Genomic DNA, 20,971 nt, shown 5'->3' with positions numbered 1-20,971 from the left:
TGCTGTCACGAGCTGGTCACTAAAGATTCGGCGTGTAGCGAACACGCTCATCTCTGCACTCGCTGCCTTTTGCTGGTACATCTTGGCAATGCAAAGCCAGACAAACCTCAGCTGTGGCTGCGGGCAACTCTCAAACTTCTCCGTCTAGCCAAATGTGAACAGTGAAACACGTCTCATAAGCCTGACAAGCAATGCCCTGTGTTTTTAGAAAGATCAGGAGCTGACATGCTACAATAAATGATTTCCCCGAGGTGCTTTAATATTAGGAGCTTACTTTTGAAAATTAGCCTCCTGTTTTGCCATTGCAGTTTTGCAAGCATGGGGCCAAAGCCTCAGGCTCTGGCCCTCAATGAGCTGCAGCTGCAAACAATAGCAGGCAGACCATTTAAAGCCCATCATTTGCAGGTGTCTAGAGGGAGACTTTTTCAAAAGTAGGTCCCAGAAGTGTGCATCCTGCAAAGTAACACCTAGTCTTGGGCTTTCAAAGTGCAAAGGCCCAGCTACACCTTCAGCTGATGTAGATCAGTGTGGGTTTGTGGAAAAAAAATGGAGCTATGTCAGCCCCTGTCAGCTGAGGATTTGGATGCGTCTAACAAGGAAATCACAGAGGCTTTTAAAAATACCATTGTAAGGTGGAGCTCAATCTAAGTCAGGCCTCCCATGCAAACACCGCGGCCCTGGAGGAAATCAAGGTCTGAACTCCAAGGCAGGTTTCTGTTGGCGTTCTTAACAAATAACCTCCTTGTCGGGGGTGATGAGCTCCTTTAGTTCAGGGGGAGTCATGAAGACTCAGCACCTTTAGCTTAGTTTTGAGCTAAGCAAGGACAGCAAAATGATAACTCTTGCCAAAAGAAACCCCTCTCTCTCTCTCTCTCAAGCCTGAGCTGATCTCTAATAACAAGATCTGACAGAAAAGATCTACAGATTTTTTTGTGAAAAAAGTTGGAAAAAAAAATTGTGAGGAATTGTCACTGACATGAAACAACTCAATAAATATGGGAAAAAAGCAACAAACCTGGCATCAATATCTAAAAAAAAGAAAAATCAAGCAAGTTTTATTATTTATAGACAACACAAACATACCAAAATGCATGACATTATTGTTATTTTGTATTTGGTCATCTCTAGATACCTAAGAGTATGCATGTGAATGCTTTTGTTGGAGAACAAGCTCATGAGCCCCAGAAGAAGTCATTCATATGGGCAGTAACTATGATGAAGTAGTTGATGCACTACCCGATCTCATGGTAACTTGTTTGTGTGCCCACAGCCTAAGTCTTGGACGGGGATCCCGTTGTATAGGGGTCCATACAAATGCATTACCAATAGATAATCCCTTGTGCAGCACACACAATAATCAGCCCTATGACCAATTCAGTCCAGTATTTATTTCACAGCTGAACTGCTGAAGCATCGAACTGCTTCCATAACGTCAGATAAATCACCTCTCCAGCCATGCTCTAAGTGTTGGAGGAAATAACCACAAAGAGAATAACCCTAAACAATCCTAGATTTAGAGCAAGCCCTTACACCAAGCAAAACGTATGCCTTTTGACTATGAGCTTATCTATTGCCATATTTATATTCTGGTCTGAATAAATCTCTCAAAGGACATCTCAACAAGACCAAATTTATACCAACCAACTCTCTGACTCTATTACATTGTCCTTACAGCTAGACAAGGAAACACTGTCATTGTCTTATCATTGGTTACAATGAACTGAAGCACTGGACACATCTCACTTTTCTGGAAGGAAACTGATATTATTTCAATTTAGCTTATTAAGCATTGGCTTGTTATTGATCCTGCAAATAAAGGATCAAATATCAGCAAATAAAGGTGAATGATTTTTAACCTGGCTGTAGATAGGCCAAATATCATCTGGAGGATGGCTTAGCTTTACATCTTAATTTTCCATACTAAAGAGTCCCAGTTGATACGTAGGCTTGCAAACATGGATATTTTCCTTTTATATGTTAGTCCAATTTCATACAAAACACAGCATAATCTTCCGTTGAGAGAAAATGGGAGAGAAGTGTGGAAAGAGGCCTATATAGGTATTGATTTACTTCCCTCATTCATTTTTTTCTGCTAAAATATCCCTCTACTTACTCTTTAAAGTTGAGGGGTGTATCACAGGAGGCAAGTTTATGAATTTGAACCAATGCTGTGGAGGTAAGTGCCCTTGGTCTCTGAACATATTTGGCTCCAAATCTGAGCTTTGTAGTGACCGTTTCCATGCACTCCCAGCAAACTTTTTGTACAATGACCTTCGCCAAACCATGAGATGTGAATGACTTGAAACTCAGGGGAGATAGGGAGGGTCTGAACATTGCTACTTGCATCTATATGCAGATTTAAAATAGGCTACTTGGGCATGCTAGTTATAGTACTGACCAGAATGCATTGCTCCATTTTCTAGATGATCCCTACCCAAACAGGCATGAAAAAAACAAAGAAGCCCGGTAGGACTCACATACAACAGAGCCTAAAAGCTCATATGCTACTAATCCATAAAACCTTTTGGTTAAGAGCAGCACAGTATCCGTTGAACTTGAAACGTATCCTTTACCAGGAGACAAAAGGTAAGTCAATGATCCAGAACAAATAATTTATTCAGTTTACTTCTGCTCATGGAGTCTCACTGAGCAGATCATACTCTTCTTGAATTTATTAATGGATTTCTAAGACTGGCAGGGAACATAACAATGGGATACAGTCTGCCTTCATGCCAGAAAAATTCACCAAGTGATTCCTGTGTGTAACCCAGTAACTTCTGCTCAAATTAGAAGACTGCATTTAATCTTTTAACATAATTTCAAATGTATTTCTCTATGGATTGATGGTAAATATACTAACTTCGCTCCATCTTGCTTAGTTGTAATTTGCCATGGTTGTCACATGGCATTGTTTCAGTTCTTTGATTGGATAAATTGCAAGTACTTTTGTCTTGAAAACTTCCGTGACTTAAAAAAAAAATAGTTTCCATGAACATGTTGAACCCACCTCTTTGAAATTCATTTTCTGCACATATCAGGATCAATAACACGCTAATTCAATGAAATGACTGTTGGAAGTGGGTGGAGGTTGGGAGGGTGCATTAAAAAATGGATGACTACTTAGGGTGGGACTTTCAAATGCCAGCAGTTGACTTAGAAAAACAAATCATCCAGCCTTTTTATGTTATATACAAAGCTTTATAGGAGAATATATACTAGGAGGGTTGAACTAGATGATCTCATACATTTTTTCATCTTTCATCTTGTTGATTCTATATTAAAATATGCAAGAATATGAATATGCGAGACTTAATGTCCTCAATGGAAGTTGCACCCATGAAGCTAAGAGTAACTTTGACTCTTTATTTCCAAGCAGGGTGCTCTGACCCTGGAAAGCATAGAGCTTTGTTTGTACCAGAAAAAGAGCATTCTTGGAGGGTTACTTTTTCCTTCTTTTGGCCCAGAATATGTTCACATGAGTCTTGTGTTATGAGGGGCCAAGTACAGGAGACAGCTGTATGGTTAGAGCCAGCAAGATAGTACTATTCACAGCTTGGGAAGCTTCACACTTTTCAGAGACTTCAGAAGTCTAACCTCATACATGGTGAAATCAGTTTAACCACTTGCTAAGAGGTATAAAGAACGATGACACCTATTTTGCATGAATAGTGGTATTACTCTGATGAATTTAGTTAGACTAATAGGCAAGCTTAAAGAATAAGCTCCTGCCTATGATGGATTTTTTTTAAAGGCATATAATAAGGTTCTGGAGGGTTTAACCTAAAATAGACATTTCATAAAGATCATCCTTGAAGAAAAATGCCATGAAAGCATGAAATAAGAAATAGACGACAATCAGAATTCCACTTGAAGTGCTTTGTAGTAATTATTTTTTAAAAATCCTCACAAAAGACTCTTTTCAATTGCAGAATAGCAAGCGAGGTCTGTATGGTTCAAGGCCAAATAATTTCTGCAGTGGAAAAAACAGCTTCAGTTCTATGATTCCAATGTAAGGTATTTAAAATGGGCACGAGTTTCAATTATAGCTTTCTTCCTCCTTCTTTAGCTAAGGAAATGAAACGTTTCAGAACAATGTCAGTGGAATCTGTCTTCCATGGGGCATGAATTATCCACAGTCCCCTGCAGTACATATATACCGGTAGGTTTTTGGTGCACATATATGTTCTGGGGGGGTGTTGTAATTTGAAGTCAAAGCATATTGTTGTAAATTAAGTGTGGAAAATGATGGCAATTACAGAGGTTAGTAAGGGATTCACTGCATGGGTTAGCATCACCATTTTGATACACCTCCAAATATTCACATAGTCAGTACGTGGCTATTTCCAATGTCCCCTCAGTTCAAAACATCAGTTGAAGTGATGTGTACCCAGCCTTTATTCCAAAGGACCAAAACCTGGTTTTGCACACTCAGGGAAGTTAGTGCGAGTGATACCTGTATGAGTGTAGCCTGTCAGTAGTTTAAACAAACCAACAAGCTGGTTATTATTGTTCTTACTCTTGGAAATCAGCCGATTCCCTCCCATCAGAGTTTTTGAGTGGTGCCAAAACAGGGGAAATAGGCAAGAATCTGTCAATAGACCAGTCACGTTTAGACAAGTGCTCACTGGTATCTGGGCATGCACAGTCCTGCTTAATGGTGCATGAATGAAGCAAGGTTACCTGGATCTGCTTGGCTTTTGACAGGCATTCCACCCAACCCCTTCTTCTTACCTAAGGGTATTTCACACTGTCTGGGATCACTGTCTTTTCATGTCTTTGTTTTTTTTTTCATGTCTCCTTTAAGAAGAGGCAGGTCCCAAGTTGCCAAAATTTAGCGGTGTTCAGATCTGTGTTTTGGACAGGGCTCATCTTTGATTCTGCAGCGTGAATAAACAGCTTGGGCTCAGTGCTTGTAGTGAACCAGAGAAGGTAGCCCAGGTGCCTCTGCTCCTGAACCAAGTCTAAGTGCTCACCCAGCGTGCATGTTGGTGGTCTAGTGCACTCCGACTCTGTAAGGGAACTAAGAGGCAATGCCCTGAAATAAGAGCTTTAGTTGCCTATTGGCTGCTAATTTTCTTTAGCTAGTATCTTTCTTTAATGTATGTCCAATGTGTTCCTGTTCCTTCTGCTCTGAAGCCCTCTGGTTCACCTCAAAGCCCAACCAGCTCTTCTTACTTCTTGCCTTTATGCATCTGATCTCCTGGGCTAGGGACAGACATTCAAAAAGCCTGAGCCTGGATTGATTCAATCTTTGCAGGTTAGTCTAACCTGCCAAGGTTGAACCGGTTTGCAACTGCACAGACATTCCCTCTAGACCGAGGAAATGCTGGCACATGCCTGCAGTGGCTCAGGCTAGAAGCTGGGTGGTGCCAGAGCAGCCCTTCCTTCCCTTCCACAGTTCAGAGATGGGGGGCGTGGCCAGGCCCCAGCAGCATGCTCTGATTAGGGAAGGGTTTAAACCCCCATCCTCCCAGGCTTTTCCCCACTCACTGCTCAAGGGGCAGGAGTGTTACCAGCCCCTAGTCCCCGGCTAGCACTCTGAGGCAAAGGGGTGTGTGCAGTGCATTCATCTGTTGATGATACTGAGCTTTTCAATCTCCTTCTCCCTGCTTCTTCATACTGTGTAAATCTAAGAGGCAAAGGAGCCAGCAGGGAGCTGATAACACAGTGTTTGTCAGCCCGTCAACAAAACAAAAGCCCTTCTGATTAGTTCAAGCTCTTCTTAAACAGGTTTTTCCAAGGAAGGAATGGAGGGACATTACCGGCTGACCTGTTGATTAGCTCCAAAAAGCCCTAAGCAGACACTGTTCTGTCTGCCTGTCCCAGTGAAATTGGAGACACGTACACAGACACCTCTCAATATTAGCTAGCATACCACAGCCTAGGGTCCATGGGCCTGGGGTCTTTGCTGTGGGAGATTGGAGGGATGGGGGGTGGGAATTCCTGCTTGAGCAGCGAGGGAAGCCAGGCAGACCCTGCTGTGCCTGCAGTCTGCCCCAGAGCTCTGGCTAGGGAGCAGAGGGTTGGGGCCAACCTGTTCTCTGGAGCAGACAGCCCAGCCCACAGCTGCAAAGCATCTGGGATGCTGGGGGACTCTGGTTTTACTTAAACCAGGAAAGGGTCTGGGACAGACACTGCAGAAACAGGTTTGACCCAAAGCAGTTAAGTCTGAAACTACATGCGACCAGGTTTATCTTAAACCAGTTCCAGCCATTTTGAAACTGGTTTACGTGCACTGAACTTTGTTGTGTTGCAGGTTTAAACCACATTCTGATCACTTAAACTGGTTTATGTGTAATGTCTGTCCCTGAAGATCACTGTCTCACCCTGACTGAAGGACTACTTGGTTTTCCAGGTCTGTTCGCCAGTTGTCTTGTTCTTACCCTCTGTTCTAAAATACTGCTGCTGTCTCTCATTTACATAGGATGATGCCACTTACTTTTCAACTTCCTTCTCCTCTTCTCATGGCACTAGCCACCCCAACACTTTCCGTCTCTCAGTGAAGAAATGCCAGTTAGAAATCCACCCCATGATAAGCTTCCATTTCAAGAGTTGCCCATGCCTGATCATCAGAATGACTGGTTATATCCAGTGGTCTCTGGCTCACAGACAGACCATATTTTTCCTTTTAGTGTTTGGCTTGCTAGGGAGTTAGCTGGATAGATCGAGCAGGGGAAAAGGTGAGGAAAGGAAGACAAACAACATCTTTTGTTTGGTCCTTTTCAGAAGATCGCAGGCGGCTTGGGGGAAATTGTCTATTGTCTGTAAACATGATGGTGTGTTATGGCCCTGGCCCAAGCCTATGCTGCCTGAATTCATTTACTGAAGCTAGATTCGCTGTTTGCTTCTTAAAAGTCTGAAACACAGATGTCACCCTTACCAGGCACGACAGTGACTTATTCACAGCTCAGCATGGGGCTAGTGAAATTATGAAGCTTCGAGGTTGTTTGCAGTTTGGCCTTAACTAAAGCAAGCCTGTTTTCCAGGCGCGGCTGGTGGATTCTCAGCCTTCCACAAATTCTGCATCCAGGTTTGGAATCCACAGGTTTGACAGTCTTTCCAGCTGACCTTTTCCCACCTCCTCCTCTATCATGTTTTCTCCAGTCTAATCCCAGGGATGGTGACTACATTTTGCACTGAAAATCCTTCTGTTTTTCTCTGAAATCTAGCACTGACCCTAGTTTAAGACTCCAGGCCCCAGAACTTAGTCCTCACATCCCTGCCAGCAGATTTTAATTTTAAACTAAGTGCTGTGTTTTGTTTTCAAATGCTTTATTCAAAATTGCTTCAATGTGCAGCTTTCTGAAACTTTATTTTCCCTTTTCTGAGGCTTCCCTGGCTTTGGGGGTGTTTTTGGTTTTGTTTTGCCCCTGATTTTATGGGCATCCATTTTCTCGGATGCAATATTGCCTAGAAAGCCCAGAACCCCGTACCTGGGCCGCAGACGTGCTTATGTTCCCTTTAGCAGATCATGACATGTCTCTGTATCTCAGCTTCCTCATACATAAAATGCATGCATATTATTTACCTGCCTCCCAATAGTGTAGTGAGGCTTAATTAATGAGTGCTTGCAAAATGCATGGAGGTCCTCAGGTGGAGAATCACTATGGAGAGTTTACTTCTAAGAGCATTTCATTTTAAGAATACAATATGGTGCTGAGATCACAGGAAGCTGGCTGAGCTCTACCTCTGTATGTACATCTGTTTCCCATGCAGTGCTTGTTCAGTGCTGATGGAGATCTGAGATTAGCTCCCTTGTTTTATAGGATAGCGGGTGTAGGGTGCACTGTGCAACTGTATCTGAGAGAGAGCAGGTGGAGGACCTGCACACAGCAATGGAGAAAATGCGCGCAGCCAGATTCAAACAGGCTAAGGTCTGAACTTCAGTAAGGATTCCTTGGCAACCCCATTTTTTGTCCTGATTTCGGTCAGAGGAGCCTTGTGCTGATGGCATCTGGGGCTCTTCTCTCACAGCAAGGGTAATCATTCCAAGAATGATTTAAAACATGAGGTCTGCCTGGTTATTAGCAGGGATCCTGGTTTTCTCTGTTTATAAAATCACAAATTCTCTGATTAAAAAACCCCAAATCCACAATTAAAAGGAAACGTCACTATATATATATATATATATATATATATAGGTATACACTGAACACAATGTTTTACTGATATATTTACAATTTTAATGCAATTTGGAAGCCTAGGACAGGACAGAGAGGGGCTGGGTGGGGAAGCTGGTTGCCGTCCTGGGAGCGGCTGGTTGCTGTCCTGGAAGAACATATGTAGCTATATTATTGCAGTAGGGCAGGGAGCCATATTCTGCAGCGGGCAGCCCACATCCTCCCCTGCCCTGCACACAGATCTGGGGGCATGTGCCCCCCCTGCATCTGCAAGTGAAGCATGCACAGTGGTGGGGAGCCAGTCCCCTCCACCCCCAGGATGAGCCGCCTGCAGCCCCATCTCATTCCTTCTCGGGGCCCTGCAGCCACGCAGTCTGGCTCTGGGCCCCAAGACCCATGCACTGCCTAGCTCCCTCTCTCCCTATGGGGCCTTAATCCCCACCCCCCCACACACCAGACTTAGGTACAGGAGCTGCTCTCCAGGCTGCCTGGGGCCATGTGCATGTACATGGCACCCCTGCCTGACTCCCCTCCTCCTGCTCCCCCCAGCCCCTTGCAGGCTGAAACTCTGCCAACTTGCAGAGCTCTTTGCAGAAGTGGAAAATCCATGAATTTCTCTGTTAAAATGAGAAATCCATGTTTTTCTCAGTTAAAAGGGGATATCCGTGTTTTCCCATGGAAAACGGAAAACCCGGATCCCTGGTTATTAGCCAGTGGGACTAAAAGCATTTGAGCTCAGGAAGTGACTTGCTGAGAGCTGTAGGGTGCTAAGCCTGGCATCATAAACAATCAACAAATACTATTACTACTATTAAGAATAAGAATATAGCACACGGTCCTGTGGCAGCAAAGCAACGCCAAGTACTAGGCCTTGCAGAGCGTGTGAGGGAGCTGTGGGGACTGGAATCCCCCTGCCCAAACTGGAAGTAAAATCTGGGTCATGGCTGGAGCTACCTGGTCCAACTACTGCTGGGTTTGAGATAGGAAATAGTGGAGGTAAATCCTTGCATCCCTCTTGTATTCCTCTATAATGCATGCACATGTTGGTTGTGCCCCTGGCGTGCCGCTCTCCATAGCTACTCTGCTCCTCCTTGATCTTTCCACTACTGTTGTATCTGACCACCCGCGAGCAGCTGTTGGGACCCACCGAAGCTGCTTGTGGGTCTGCTTATGTAGTGCAAGCATCCTTGTGGCTAATTACTGCAAAGCCTCCATGCTATTAATTATTAAGCTGGTCTTCTTTGTGCAAGTAGACAGGCATGGTTGGAATGTGTTTGATATAGACGGGTCAAGCAGGGGGGTGACAGGGCTAAGCATGGACAAGTTGTCAGGTTTTCAGGGGAGGTTAACGGTGAACTTACAGAGGAGTTTGCTGACAGAAGGAAATGAGCCGCAGGTCTCTGCTGTGAAGGAGGGGATGGCTAGCGAAGGAGATGCAGCCTCGTGCTCCTCTTCTCCAGTTGCCATGCATCAGCCAGGCAGGTCCCTAACCTTGTTCTCCCTAGAGCAGCTGCCCTTACACCTGCCGGGCACGAGAATAGGAGACTTCCATGCAATCCCGTGGGTGGCCAGGGAGAGTGGTGTCAGGGATTCAGTGCAGTAGGTAAGGCTCCTCCCTTTGTGCTCCTCCCTAGCTAGCCTGCTGGCTGGCGCTCAAAAATAGATAGTCTAAAGCAACTATCTAGATATTCTCTGCCATCAAAGATTGCAGGATCAGTCCTGCATCAGATGGGAGTGCATTAGATGGGAGTGCATTAGACGGCAGTACCGTAAGGGACCCCCACCTGCCTAAGGCCTCTGTGTGTCCCATAATATAAATGCTAAATGATGGCGACGATAACTCTCTGCAGCAACTCGCTGTCTACAGCTCCCGCAGCAGTTTTAACAGAACAGGACAATTGTCTTTAGGCAGCATCACCGCCCTAAACTGCTGTGCAGTGTTGCTGTGCAGAAATAGTTGTTCTGCTCATCCCTAGCTGTGACTACACTTCTGCATGAGTTAACCTGGTCAGGTTCAAATGAAGACAGTACGGGCAACCTTCACCCATATGGAAGTTTTATCCAATACTTAAATCCAAGTTAATTTTCAGTAAGACTTAAATCCAATTAAGCTTTCAATAAGTGGTACTTAAGAGTTGCATATAGCCCTGGACCCATATATCTACCTGGATGTAGGTACCAGGGAGGAATTCACCATATATACGTATGTTCCAAAAGCAAACACCATCAATGCAAAAAGCGACCGAAAAGCAACAATATATTTACCTCACAGATCATTTACAAAACCCAAGTACTTAAAAAAGCGATGTTAGGATGTGCTGCCTCCATAATAAGTGAAAACACGTTCTTTTTATCAAGTACAAGTAAACAAATGTTTCAGCATAACGACATCCACAACAAAAACCATTACACAACTGTGCTTATTTGTAACCTATTTTTTTCCGAATACACAGTTACATGAAAAAAATTAATTGTACACGAAGTTTGAAGGGGAAAAGGTCATTTTTGAGCCAGAAGGAAACAAACAGACATTAAGTAATAGATAATAGTGAATAACTGAAATCAGATTACTTTTAAAATGACTAATAACTTAAAAATGGCTTGACAGATTTGCCTAAATTTTGCAGTAAAAATGGTCTTCTCTCTTAGTGAAGAAAGGACAATTTCCCACTTTCCTGGTTTCCCAATGCATTCTTATCGGTAGGAGGGTAGGAGAGATGAGACTTAGATTAGTTTAGATCACAGAAACTGGTTGCACCCCTATCTAAGCATGACAGGCACTTCTCCATAATACTCTGTGTCCTATAATATAAAACTATATATAGCAAGAGAGATTGCAACGGTATTTGGGGCCCTTTAAAATGAACGATGCTATTATAAATGATTGTAAAATACTGTATTTATTATTAGATGTTAATATTAAATGCACCCTCATGTTTGGTAATAGCCGTGACTGTAAATACAATCTTCATGGGCTGTTAAATTGGGAGTGGTATACCCTACCTCAGGCCAAAGCTCAGCTGTCTGCCACATGTAAGTATGGTCTACCATTATAGAGCGCATTCCAGCTAGCTGAATGTCTCCAGCCATCTGCTTGCAAATTTATGCAGCATTAATGTTGATGAGCTCATTCTGAATTTCAGAGGGACTTATTTTGAACGTGTTCACTGTGCACAACTGGAAGGTCAGTGTCTTTCATGAGCTATGAGCTCCAGAAAACTGTCTCATCGTTGCCTCCAAAGACCTGGTATGATAGATAAGAGAACCAAACCAAACCAAACCAAACCAACCCAAGGACAGCTAGCAATTGGGCTGAAACCAGGTCGCTGACTGGGAGTACACAGGCAGTGAGATGTCCAAGAAACACACCCTGTGCTGGCACATAGCTAGGAGCAGACTGAGATTCTTTCTTTCTTTGAGCTCAACACATACCATTAACAGCATCTTATACTAGAGAGCTGAGCTTGGAAGTACTACTGGGAAGCAAAAGGCACAAACCGGACTGCAGGCTTATGAGGCTTCCTAGTAGCATTCACCTCAAATCATTCAATGGATTAATCTGTGTGTTTATGCATCTCTATGTTGCACCGTGGACCCAGTCCTGATTGTATTAAATAGAAGAAGCAGCAGACTGCAACTTTCTATAGTGCTGGCAGATAAAACCGAGGCAGGGGACCAACAGAGGAAGTAATAGAAAGAAAATGGGGGCAGGACAGGGGAGGAGAGAGACTTGGAAGAAGTGGAAGGAAAAGGGGAAAAGGCTAAAACGATAAGACTAGAACGGGGGGAGGAAACCATAATGAGAAGGAAATAAAAGGAGACAAAATTATAGAGAACATCAACCACAGAGGGTGAGATCTTTGCCTTGCAAATCCTTTACTGCTGGAGTAAGGCCACTCCCCAGTCAAGCCATCCAATGAGAAGGGGATTAGTGGGCCAAAGTAGCAACATGAGCGCTAAGCATTCAGACGGTTATAAGGAGGATCATCCCAAAGCACGAGAATAAAAACAAACTGCAATCATTTGTTCTGATTTCTGAGCTTTTGGGTCATGTTCGTAAGCTCTGCTCTCCAGTCTTAAGGGCCATGAAGTGGTCACTGGGTTCAATAAATACAGGCACACATAGATGAGAAGAACTAAACAATGCACTTTACTAGTGGAGCACTGGAAAACCTCTATCGACCCTTTGTCCCTAACTACCTAACCAGCTACTACCAAACTGAGGGACAATCCCCAATTCCCAACTCTTTTCAATTCGGGAGTGTCTCTAAATGATATCTTTCATGACAACAGGCCAGACGTTTACTTTTGTTTTTCAACAAAACCTAATCACATGACTCCGGGAGCTGGGTTTTTAAGAAAAGCATCAGCTATCCTGGGACTTGGCCATACTGTATCCTAGTGCCTTTCTTGAGCAGTCTCAGCCCCTTTCTATGATCTATAGGATCTGACAGCATGAATTAAGAGAGCTGATACAGCAATGCCATTATTTCCTGAAGTCTATTACTGATGACTCTGAACCACTGTAAATTATTAGAGGTGTCTAAGATGCCCTATTTGTTGCTACGTGCTATATGTTCATTATAAAGCATCACTGCTATTTATGAAATGGCCTGTTACTGGATTAGTCTAACATATTTTTGAGAAGTCATAATCAAATAGTCTTTTCAGCTGAATTTAAAGATGTTTTACAAGCATCACGTCCCATAATAGCCCATGGCTTTAAAGGCAGACGCATTCATTGTAGGAATTAAAGAAAGTTGAAGTTTTCCAGGTATTATGATTATTATTACTTTAGATGGAAAACAGGACGGAGTCAGAGTCCGGTTGCCTGCGATCAGAGGCAACCTTTCCTAAACTGATCAAGAAACACCTCAGAAACTAGGAGGATTTTTTGCTCCACACTACTATGGTTGTAGGGGCAAATAAGATCGTCCTAAAACTTTACTTCTTGAATGTTTAGAAATGACCTTCCAATTTCTAGCCTAATTTGTACTGTCCCCCACCTGTAGCTTTATATCCAGATGGGGATAACAATAGGCATCTTGATCTGTAACGTGTCTTGGTCTTTCTGAATACGTTCTTCCTATCAATCTTGCTGTATATATTGATTGATTTTCACTTTGACTGCTCTTTCAACCCAAGTTTCCCCCATTTCATCACTCTGTCCTCACTCTGCTCTTTTCTTCAGTCCCCATAGCGTGGAATGAAAATCTAATAATGCTCCAAAATTGGTTCCAAAATTAGGCGATCGGAGTGTGTCCGTCTGAAGTTAAAACAGTCACAAACTCCTGGACATGAGGTCAAACCTTGTTACAGAAACCAGTTCTTGACTTTGAAGCTCCAATGGCTTGAATTCAAGCAGTAAAGCATCTCTGGTTTCCAAGTGTCAGCTTAAACTATTGAATGTTAACTTACGATGCTGTTTATTGGCTTCCATTGGCTACCTCAAGCACATGATCCAGGAGCTGGCTTAACTCTTGTTAACGATGCTTTTTGTGGTCACTTAATTGAGAACAGCACCATTTACTAGAAGCAACTTTGTTAACCACCATTTTAATTGCACTAGGAGCTCTCTATGCCCAGCACAAACTCAAACTATTTTTAAGCCTAAGTAACTTTTTCCTTTGAACTGGACAGCTCAAGTTGCTGTCATAAGGGGCGCTTTGCCGAGAAAGGAAACCATGTTAAAATAATTTGGGCTAGAAGCTTGCCCATTCCAAGCTCCTTTGAGGTACACGCCACATCTGATAAGTGACTTGGCAGAAGGAAGACTACAAAATCCAAATTTGCTTTAACATTTTAATAAAAATAATTAAGAGACAAATTATAGGAGCAGGCTCAGACTGACAGGCCTGCATTTGGTGTAGGACATATGTAGCTATATTATTGCTAGAGAAGGCATTTCTCTGCCACGGCACCTGGAGAAAGGGGTATGGTTTTATAAGAAAATGCTCTTTTGTTTTTATTGCCAAAGGCCTGTTTATTCACAGAAACTGGTAGAAAAATGAAAATTGGATGTCTTCTCCAACTCGCTACCACCCCTGCCTCAAACCTTGCATTAGAGCAGTGGTCCTCAACCTCTTTTAGACCCACGGCACCCTCCATAACTTTTCTGAATGTAATGGCACCTCATTTCAAAAACAAATTGAAATAATTTGTTGACTATGGAAAAAATCAGAGAGCAACTCTTTTGTTGCCAACACTTTAAAAAACCCACAACTGGTCAGAATGTTTTTGATACTCTGGATTCCTATTTAAAAATCTCTGGGTTTATCTTTTGAACTGTGCATACCTAACAGTGCTAATATTGCGTGGTACCCCAAGTCACCCTTCGAAGGATTTTACAGCACCCATGATGGAGCACCCCTGTTAAGATTTGTTGTGGACATAGGATTATGTAGACTGTCAGATCCATACTATTATGGCCTTTTTGCTTCTACACTTACCAGGAGTAGAAGATCCTATACCCTCATATGGCATTGTTCCTGGGGCTGAGATGCTCTAAGATCCTGTCCCAGTCAATTGTAGGAGAAGTTGTCTGCCTTTTAGAGGAATGGTAGGACGGTATGGGAGGACTGTGTGATTAGTCCTTCAGTGATGTAGACTGTGTCCTCACCACAAAGTAGATGAGCATAAGATTGAGCTTGAGCTAATGTGCAGCCTGTGTTCTCGGTCAGATAACCTAGCCCAGGCTTAAAATACCTCCAACCTCAGGTCTGAGGCTTTGAATGTGGATGGTTCATTGATAAAGTCTGGAATTGCAGACAGAGCTAGTGTTAACTGTGCAGCGTAGGTCATTATGAGCCTTTGTGACTGGCTCATGCCCAAAAGCGTTATCATTTATATCTTTAAACAATATCTTTTTAATAAAGAGAGAACTTTCCACAAAATAGTCTCCTTTTCCTGATGAGGTCTAGCCCTTCATTTCACTGACTTTGGAGGAAAAACCGAAACCATCCAAATTATCAAAGCCCCGTGCAGGATCCTGCTGCTTCTGCTAATGATGTCAACATTCATTAAAAGGCTATCCAGCCTGCAGCTACATGACAGAGGTAGGTGCTTCTCATGGTCTCGGCTCCGACTCACGCTAAAGGCTGCGCCTCTGTACTTTTACACATATTCTCAATAAATTGCATGTTAGAAACATAATATCGCTGATCCCGCGGGCCATTGTCATTATCAACTTAACCCCAGCCTAGGCTGGTCGTCTTCTAATTTGCACAAGGCAATCAAAGGACGGGGACTCTCCTGGTAACGGCGCGACTAGAAAGAAACCGAGACCATAAATCTCGCTCAAACTCTTTTTTCAGATAATTCTAAGATGCCTCCCTCAATTCCTCCTACGTTTTTAATTGCTTGTGGTATTTTTCCTGAGCTGAGAGGTAGTGTTGCCAGGCAATTACAAAGAAAGCACTGGAATCCATTCGAAAGGTGGCTGTGGTGCGGCGGTGGGTGAATTCATTCCTGCAGTAGCAGACTTCCTAGGACACTTTCAGATCTTCAAGGATATATATATACGTGTGTCTCTTTCTCTCTCTATATATACATATACATACATATATATATGAGGTCATTATGAACCAGGCTTTAAGATCAAAATGACGCTATAGATCAAAATGACTATATCATAGTATCAAAGCTATGATACTTTGACTGCAATAGCTCCTGATGTAATGCTTAGTCCGTAGTTGTACAAAGAACTTTGTGCAGACAGAGGTCCGTATGGCACCCCGCTGAAGTCAGCAGATACTGGCACAAGCATGTGATGAATTCATGAGTAGAGCAGTGTTAATGATTTCTCACCCCATGCAGGTATGTCCTTTTTGCATTTTATACATACATTTTCTGATTTATAATAATAATAACAACAACAACAACAATAATAAAAATAGTCATAACAATTATATATTTAAAGACCATGTAGACTGCCCATTTGCTATGGAATCAAGAAAGGGGGAAACGCTTTTATTAGTGACAACCGTCTCATATATTTGGCAATGAATGCAAGATTGTGTGTTCGTAAAACATTAAATCACTGTAGCGTGGTATCAGAATACATGCTTTTATAATCTAATGCTATTTAAGTTTTCACATCATGTGAACTGTAATATACAGTAGCAAAGAACAGACATTCCTTTTCCCCTCGGACGGTACAGATGTTTTGTGCTCCCAGAGAGCTTTCTAAAAGAGACGCACACTATTACTATGTATCTATTATAACATTATTAGCTACACTTCTAATTAATCCTTAGGAATTCCAGGCATTTTTCATTTAGTTCTTAGCAAAGGAAAGGAAAAAAATAGAAGAAGGTGCCTTAACAACTATTTGCCTTATAGAGTTCATAAATGAGCCCATCACCCTATACCAGAACTGGTATAATTTTATCGGAATGAAAACCATTCTCTTTGATCTCCTCCAGTTCTTAAATCCAGCAGTTGTGTATTCGAACATCAATGGAAATGTGGTTTCAAGCTTCCTCTTTCATTATCTTTCTCAAAGATAAAAAAGAGCAAAAGAAAAAAAAAAAGTTCTGAGCTTTGGAGATGAGGCAATATTTTTACAGTAATTTCTTTATCTGATTTCATCCTGTTTACAGAAGCTGCTGCTTGGAGGATCTCTCCCCCTCCCCCAACCATTTTTAAGATGGCTTTTCTTTAAATAAATTTATAATAAAAAAAAAAATAAAATGCACAACAGCCTCGGCTTCCTGCTTGCTCTTTATTATAAAGGAGATAAGGTTGCTAAATGCTATAATGTCTGACTTAGGTTCAGTGTGTGACCTACATGGATCAAGATGGAGATTTAATGATTAATCTTAACTCCTTTATCTTCAGCAAGGAGGGAAAACTACCCAAACAAACCACTTTATGTTCTGGGAAGGCAGAATTACAGTTCAACACAATAATTAACTATCTGACACATTCCTACAAGCCTGCAGATGTTGTTAACGGTTTTGAAATGCCCCCTTCTTGTTTTCATAACCCACCGCTCTTCTCAGCGGTGAAAACAAGCACACCCTCTAAAGAGGGTCAGGGTTGGGAAAATGCATTTCATCTCCTCTCGGCTGATGCTTGCTTACCACAGGTGTGTTGTGGGCTTATTTCAGATCAGTTATGGACAAATTTAGGGGTGTGCTGCTCACCTGAAGCAGCCCCCTGCTACTCTCTTCCACCTAGCCAGTACCCTGCATCTTGCTAACCCATATCCACAACCAAGACCGTCCTTGAAAGATGTCCTGATCTTGCTTGCCTAGTCAGCTCGGCCCATCCAAGTCATCACTGCATGGTCTTTCTCAATTAGTAAGTTAGGGAAGGAAACTCCCTTCTTTTGGTGTCTTCCAAATCGGTGTTTTCTTGATAACTCGGAGTCCTACCTGGCCTCAAGAATCTTAAATTAATCAGAGTGAACTTCAAGAAGTTCAAAGTCTCCGTTCAGATAAGGCAGCAGAAGTTGCAGACATCCAACCCAAGGAAGGGTTGTATAAAAGTGCTGGCAGTGCAGCGCAAAACCGTGTGAAACTTTGAGGTTTTCTTTACAAACTTCAGGTTCAACCTGGGTTCACTGAAAGACCTGCTGAGGTTTATAAATACATTGAACGAAATGTGGATGAAGTGGATGCTGGGTCTGGTTTATGGTTTTGCATAAAAGCCACGGGACATGCAGTGATTTCAATGGAGTTTGCTCTTACTGTTATTGTAAAACTCCAAGGCTGCTGTCATCCACGGGGATCTGAGCTGCAGGAAATATTTGTATGAACTCCCGCAGTGACATGAAAGCACTGAGTTACACGCACCATCAACCCAAACCTCTTGCATCTGTAAAACAGAATTGGAAAGCCTGTGAAAACAGCTTTTCGTACAAGCTTGCTTATCCTTCTTGCTTCAAGACAGATCAGAAATACATCAGTGGATGTCTTTTCCATGGTAGGCGAGTATGTCTGCTCTCTGGGGAATCAGTGAATCTCCCATCCTGGCAAATGGGGCATGCTCTAGCCCATTTGGGGGGGAATATATAACTGCATTTATCTTCAGAAACCCCTCCTGAGGTTTCCGATGAGCTCTTTCAGATGCAGAAGGGAGCCCAAGACGGTGAAGAAGCCTCAAAAGCAGCAGCACTTCACTGTGTCCAGCAGACAGAGCTGAAAGACATTTATTCTCATGAATTAGCATGCAACTTAGCGGCACGTTGCACAGGTGGTTAAGGTAAGGTTATCACGAACGACCAGAAACACTGACCTGAAGACATGGCTCTCCATGGCCACAAAGGGCTTGTTGCAGCCACCAGGAGGTTGCTAAATGATTGAGTAGTCCCTGGCCACCCTTTTCTCTTTAATAAGAGAGCCTTGCGTCGTGGGGGAAGAGAAGCCATCACGCTGGCACAGTGCCCCAGCCTGATTCCAGTAAAGGGGTTTGGATGGGACATGAGTTTTGGGGAATTGTAAAAACTGTCGCGTGTACCCTGACGGGTCTCTCCTATTTATCGGTAGACTGCACAGTGCTGTAACAGTGGAGAAGTCTTGCCAGAAAACATCGTGCCGCTTAACTGATCTCAGCCCTTGCTGGTTCGACGTCCTGGAAGGAGGCAGCGTGGAACTGCAATGCTCGCCCGTCTTTCAGTCCAGAGAAATTTCCTGTCTGGAATGCAATGAATGTCACGGTCGGGACTGAGCATCTTCCAAAAGATCCTCTTTAGTACAAGGGGAAAGGCTTGCAGCTGCGACTTTGAATCGGTTTCTCAATAACATTTTCTTGGCCTCTGTATCAATTGGGATTAGATCATTGTCTCTCTTGTTCATCTTTACTTGGAAAGTTTGCAGCTTTAGACTTCTCAAGCCTGCCAGCATGGCTTGAAATTATAGTGTTAAGGAAACAATTACCTAGTGACTAAAAACTGGAGTTTTCTCAGTTTACTGAAGAAAAAGAGATGGACACAAACCAGAACGCGGGTGCCCTAGCCTCTTGCACAGACAGAAAGGTGCAATGGAAGAGGGAGCCTATTTCCAGAGTGCAGCGATGCTCTTTCCTCTGAAGGGGCTCTTCTCTTTGAGGGGAGAAAGTGGGAGGACGCATGGTTCAAACTTCTGGACTACTGCACACTTCCAGAATCAATTACCGAACAACACATCCAAGCAGGCTTGGTCTTTGGGGAGGTTTGGGTTTGGAGCTCAGTCAAGATCCAAACTCTGTGATTCAGTTCTCAAAAATCAAAGCAGAAAGAATTGCTTTCAAAGAGCAAATCCAGAAGACAAGAGAGGCTGCTAACACCACGCGAGGAAACCAGAAAGTGTTTCGCTGTTGTCGCACGGGCCATGTGAATGACCCCGGTTGTCACACGGAGAGAGGGGGACATTGCATGAAATAAAATATAAAACAATTAGACCGTAAGGAGCTCGGGGTGGACAGAGGTCCACTTCACAGGGATTCACACAAACATTTTCTTTGGCTTCCATCCAGACGGCCATGCACCCTTTGAGTCACTTAAACAAACCTAAACTCAGAAAGCAAAACTGTGTCAGACCTTCTGAGTTTCAGCCGGTTTCATGTCAGCACCACTGGGAATGGCAAATTTCACATGATTTTGATGCAAAAAACCATGGATCTGCTCAGAAGGGCCGTGTTCCTTAAATAGCTTTCCATGCAGGTTGGCTAAAAGCTTACGGCAAATTTCATATGGTTTGGAGCTGTGTTGTGAGCTTTCTGCGCGGCTCTGTACAACATCGTGCAAAGCTTTCTTCACAGGCAGGGATAGAGTAACAAAGCTGAGATACGGATCCAAAGATTTCCTGAATTTGAAGGAGATATTCAGATTTGAAGCATTATAGAGAAAGCTTTGGCTCCGTATTCAGTTTCCGTCATCCGTGCCCGAAGTTCAAGCCTTCGGATCCAAGGGCTGAATTCAAATCCAGCTCTAGACTGGCTGGTGACAGAAATCTGGGGCACAAAAAACTAGGAAGCTGGCCCACGTGAGAAAATGGATCTGGGATGGATCTGCTCAAGCAGCCTGGTTTTTCTTTTATTTTGCTTGGGGCTGTTTTTGGGAAGGGTCAGAGACATGCAGAACAAACTTTTTTTGTCTGCAAAGTGCAGAGCGAGCTGCTTGCCCTCAACAAATAATAATACACCAAATAATCATGAGGCCCAAAATAAAGTCCTTCTGTAATTACCGCTGGCGTTCTCTTTTTTGGTTTGATGTGGCTATTTGAATACACTCCATGCTTAAAAGGGTCTTCGTAGTGGCACATGTGTATTTTGGTTTTCCTCGAGCCAGTTTTTGTTCATTGTCTGTTTAATGTCATGCTTGCTGCCAAAGGAGTTAAGCCCCTGTTGGGTTGCACAAGTGGGTGGAGCTAGATGACGGGAGCCGATTTCCTTGATTTACTGCCTTTATACACATCTCTGTATGGAAAGAATGTCTTGGATTGATCTGAAAGCATTTTCTTCATTGATATTCATTTCAGAATGGTATGTTAAAATTAGACTTTTAATTTATTTTGTAAGTACTAGTATAGATTTCACAGCCCTTAACCTTAGAGATTAGCCTAAACTATGAAATATGGACTCAGATCTGGGCTTACAAAGACTATTGGAGTGGATCGAGAGAGGGAACCTTGAATTCTTCCATTCACAAGTTATTTTGTCTCTCCATGTTTTCGGTGACAGCCCACAGCTAGTATCTCCGCATGTGCCCCTGGGAGCATTGGGAATACCTCTCCAATCATATTCAGTGGCGTCTGGCTCTATCTTGCATGAATAACAAGCCTGCCATGCTCCGAAAAGGTGTCACAACCTGCCATGGGGCATCCACATGTCCCGCTCTGTCTCCTGCCTTTGAAGATCCTGGAAGACAA

The 20,971-nt window shown here is 43.1% G+C and overlaps 1 long non-coding RNA gene across 1 annotated transcript; it reads left to right on the top strand.

The window, feature by feature from the left end:
* Positions 1–15,207: 15,207 nt before the first annotated feature.
* On the top strand, positions 15,208–20,287 carry LOC132252079 (uncharacterized). The gene is made up of 2 exons (XR_009463791.1): positions 15,208–18,326; positions 18,611–20,287. It is a non-coding gene; the product is annotated as an uncharacterized LOC132252079 (long non-coding RNA).
* The last annotated feature ends 684 nt before the right edge of the window (positions 20,288–20,971 follow it).

The sequence above is a fragment of the Alligator mississippiensis genome, chromosome 8 (genome assembly GCF_030867095.1).
Source record: "Alligator mississippiensis isolate rAllMis1 chromosome 8, rAllMis1, whole genome shotgun sequence".
NCBI lineage: Eukaryota > Metazoa > Chordata > Crocodylia > Alligatoridae > Alligator > Alligator mississippiensis.
The sequence above is the reverse complement of the archived record's forward strand: the minus strand, read 5'-3'. Positions and strand labels throughout refer to the sequence as shown.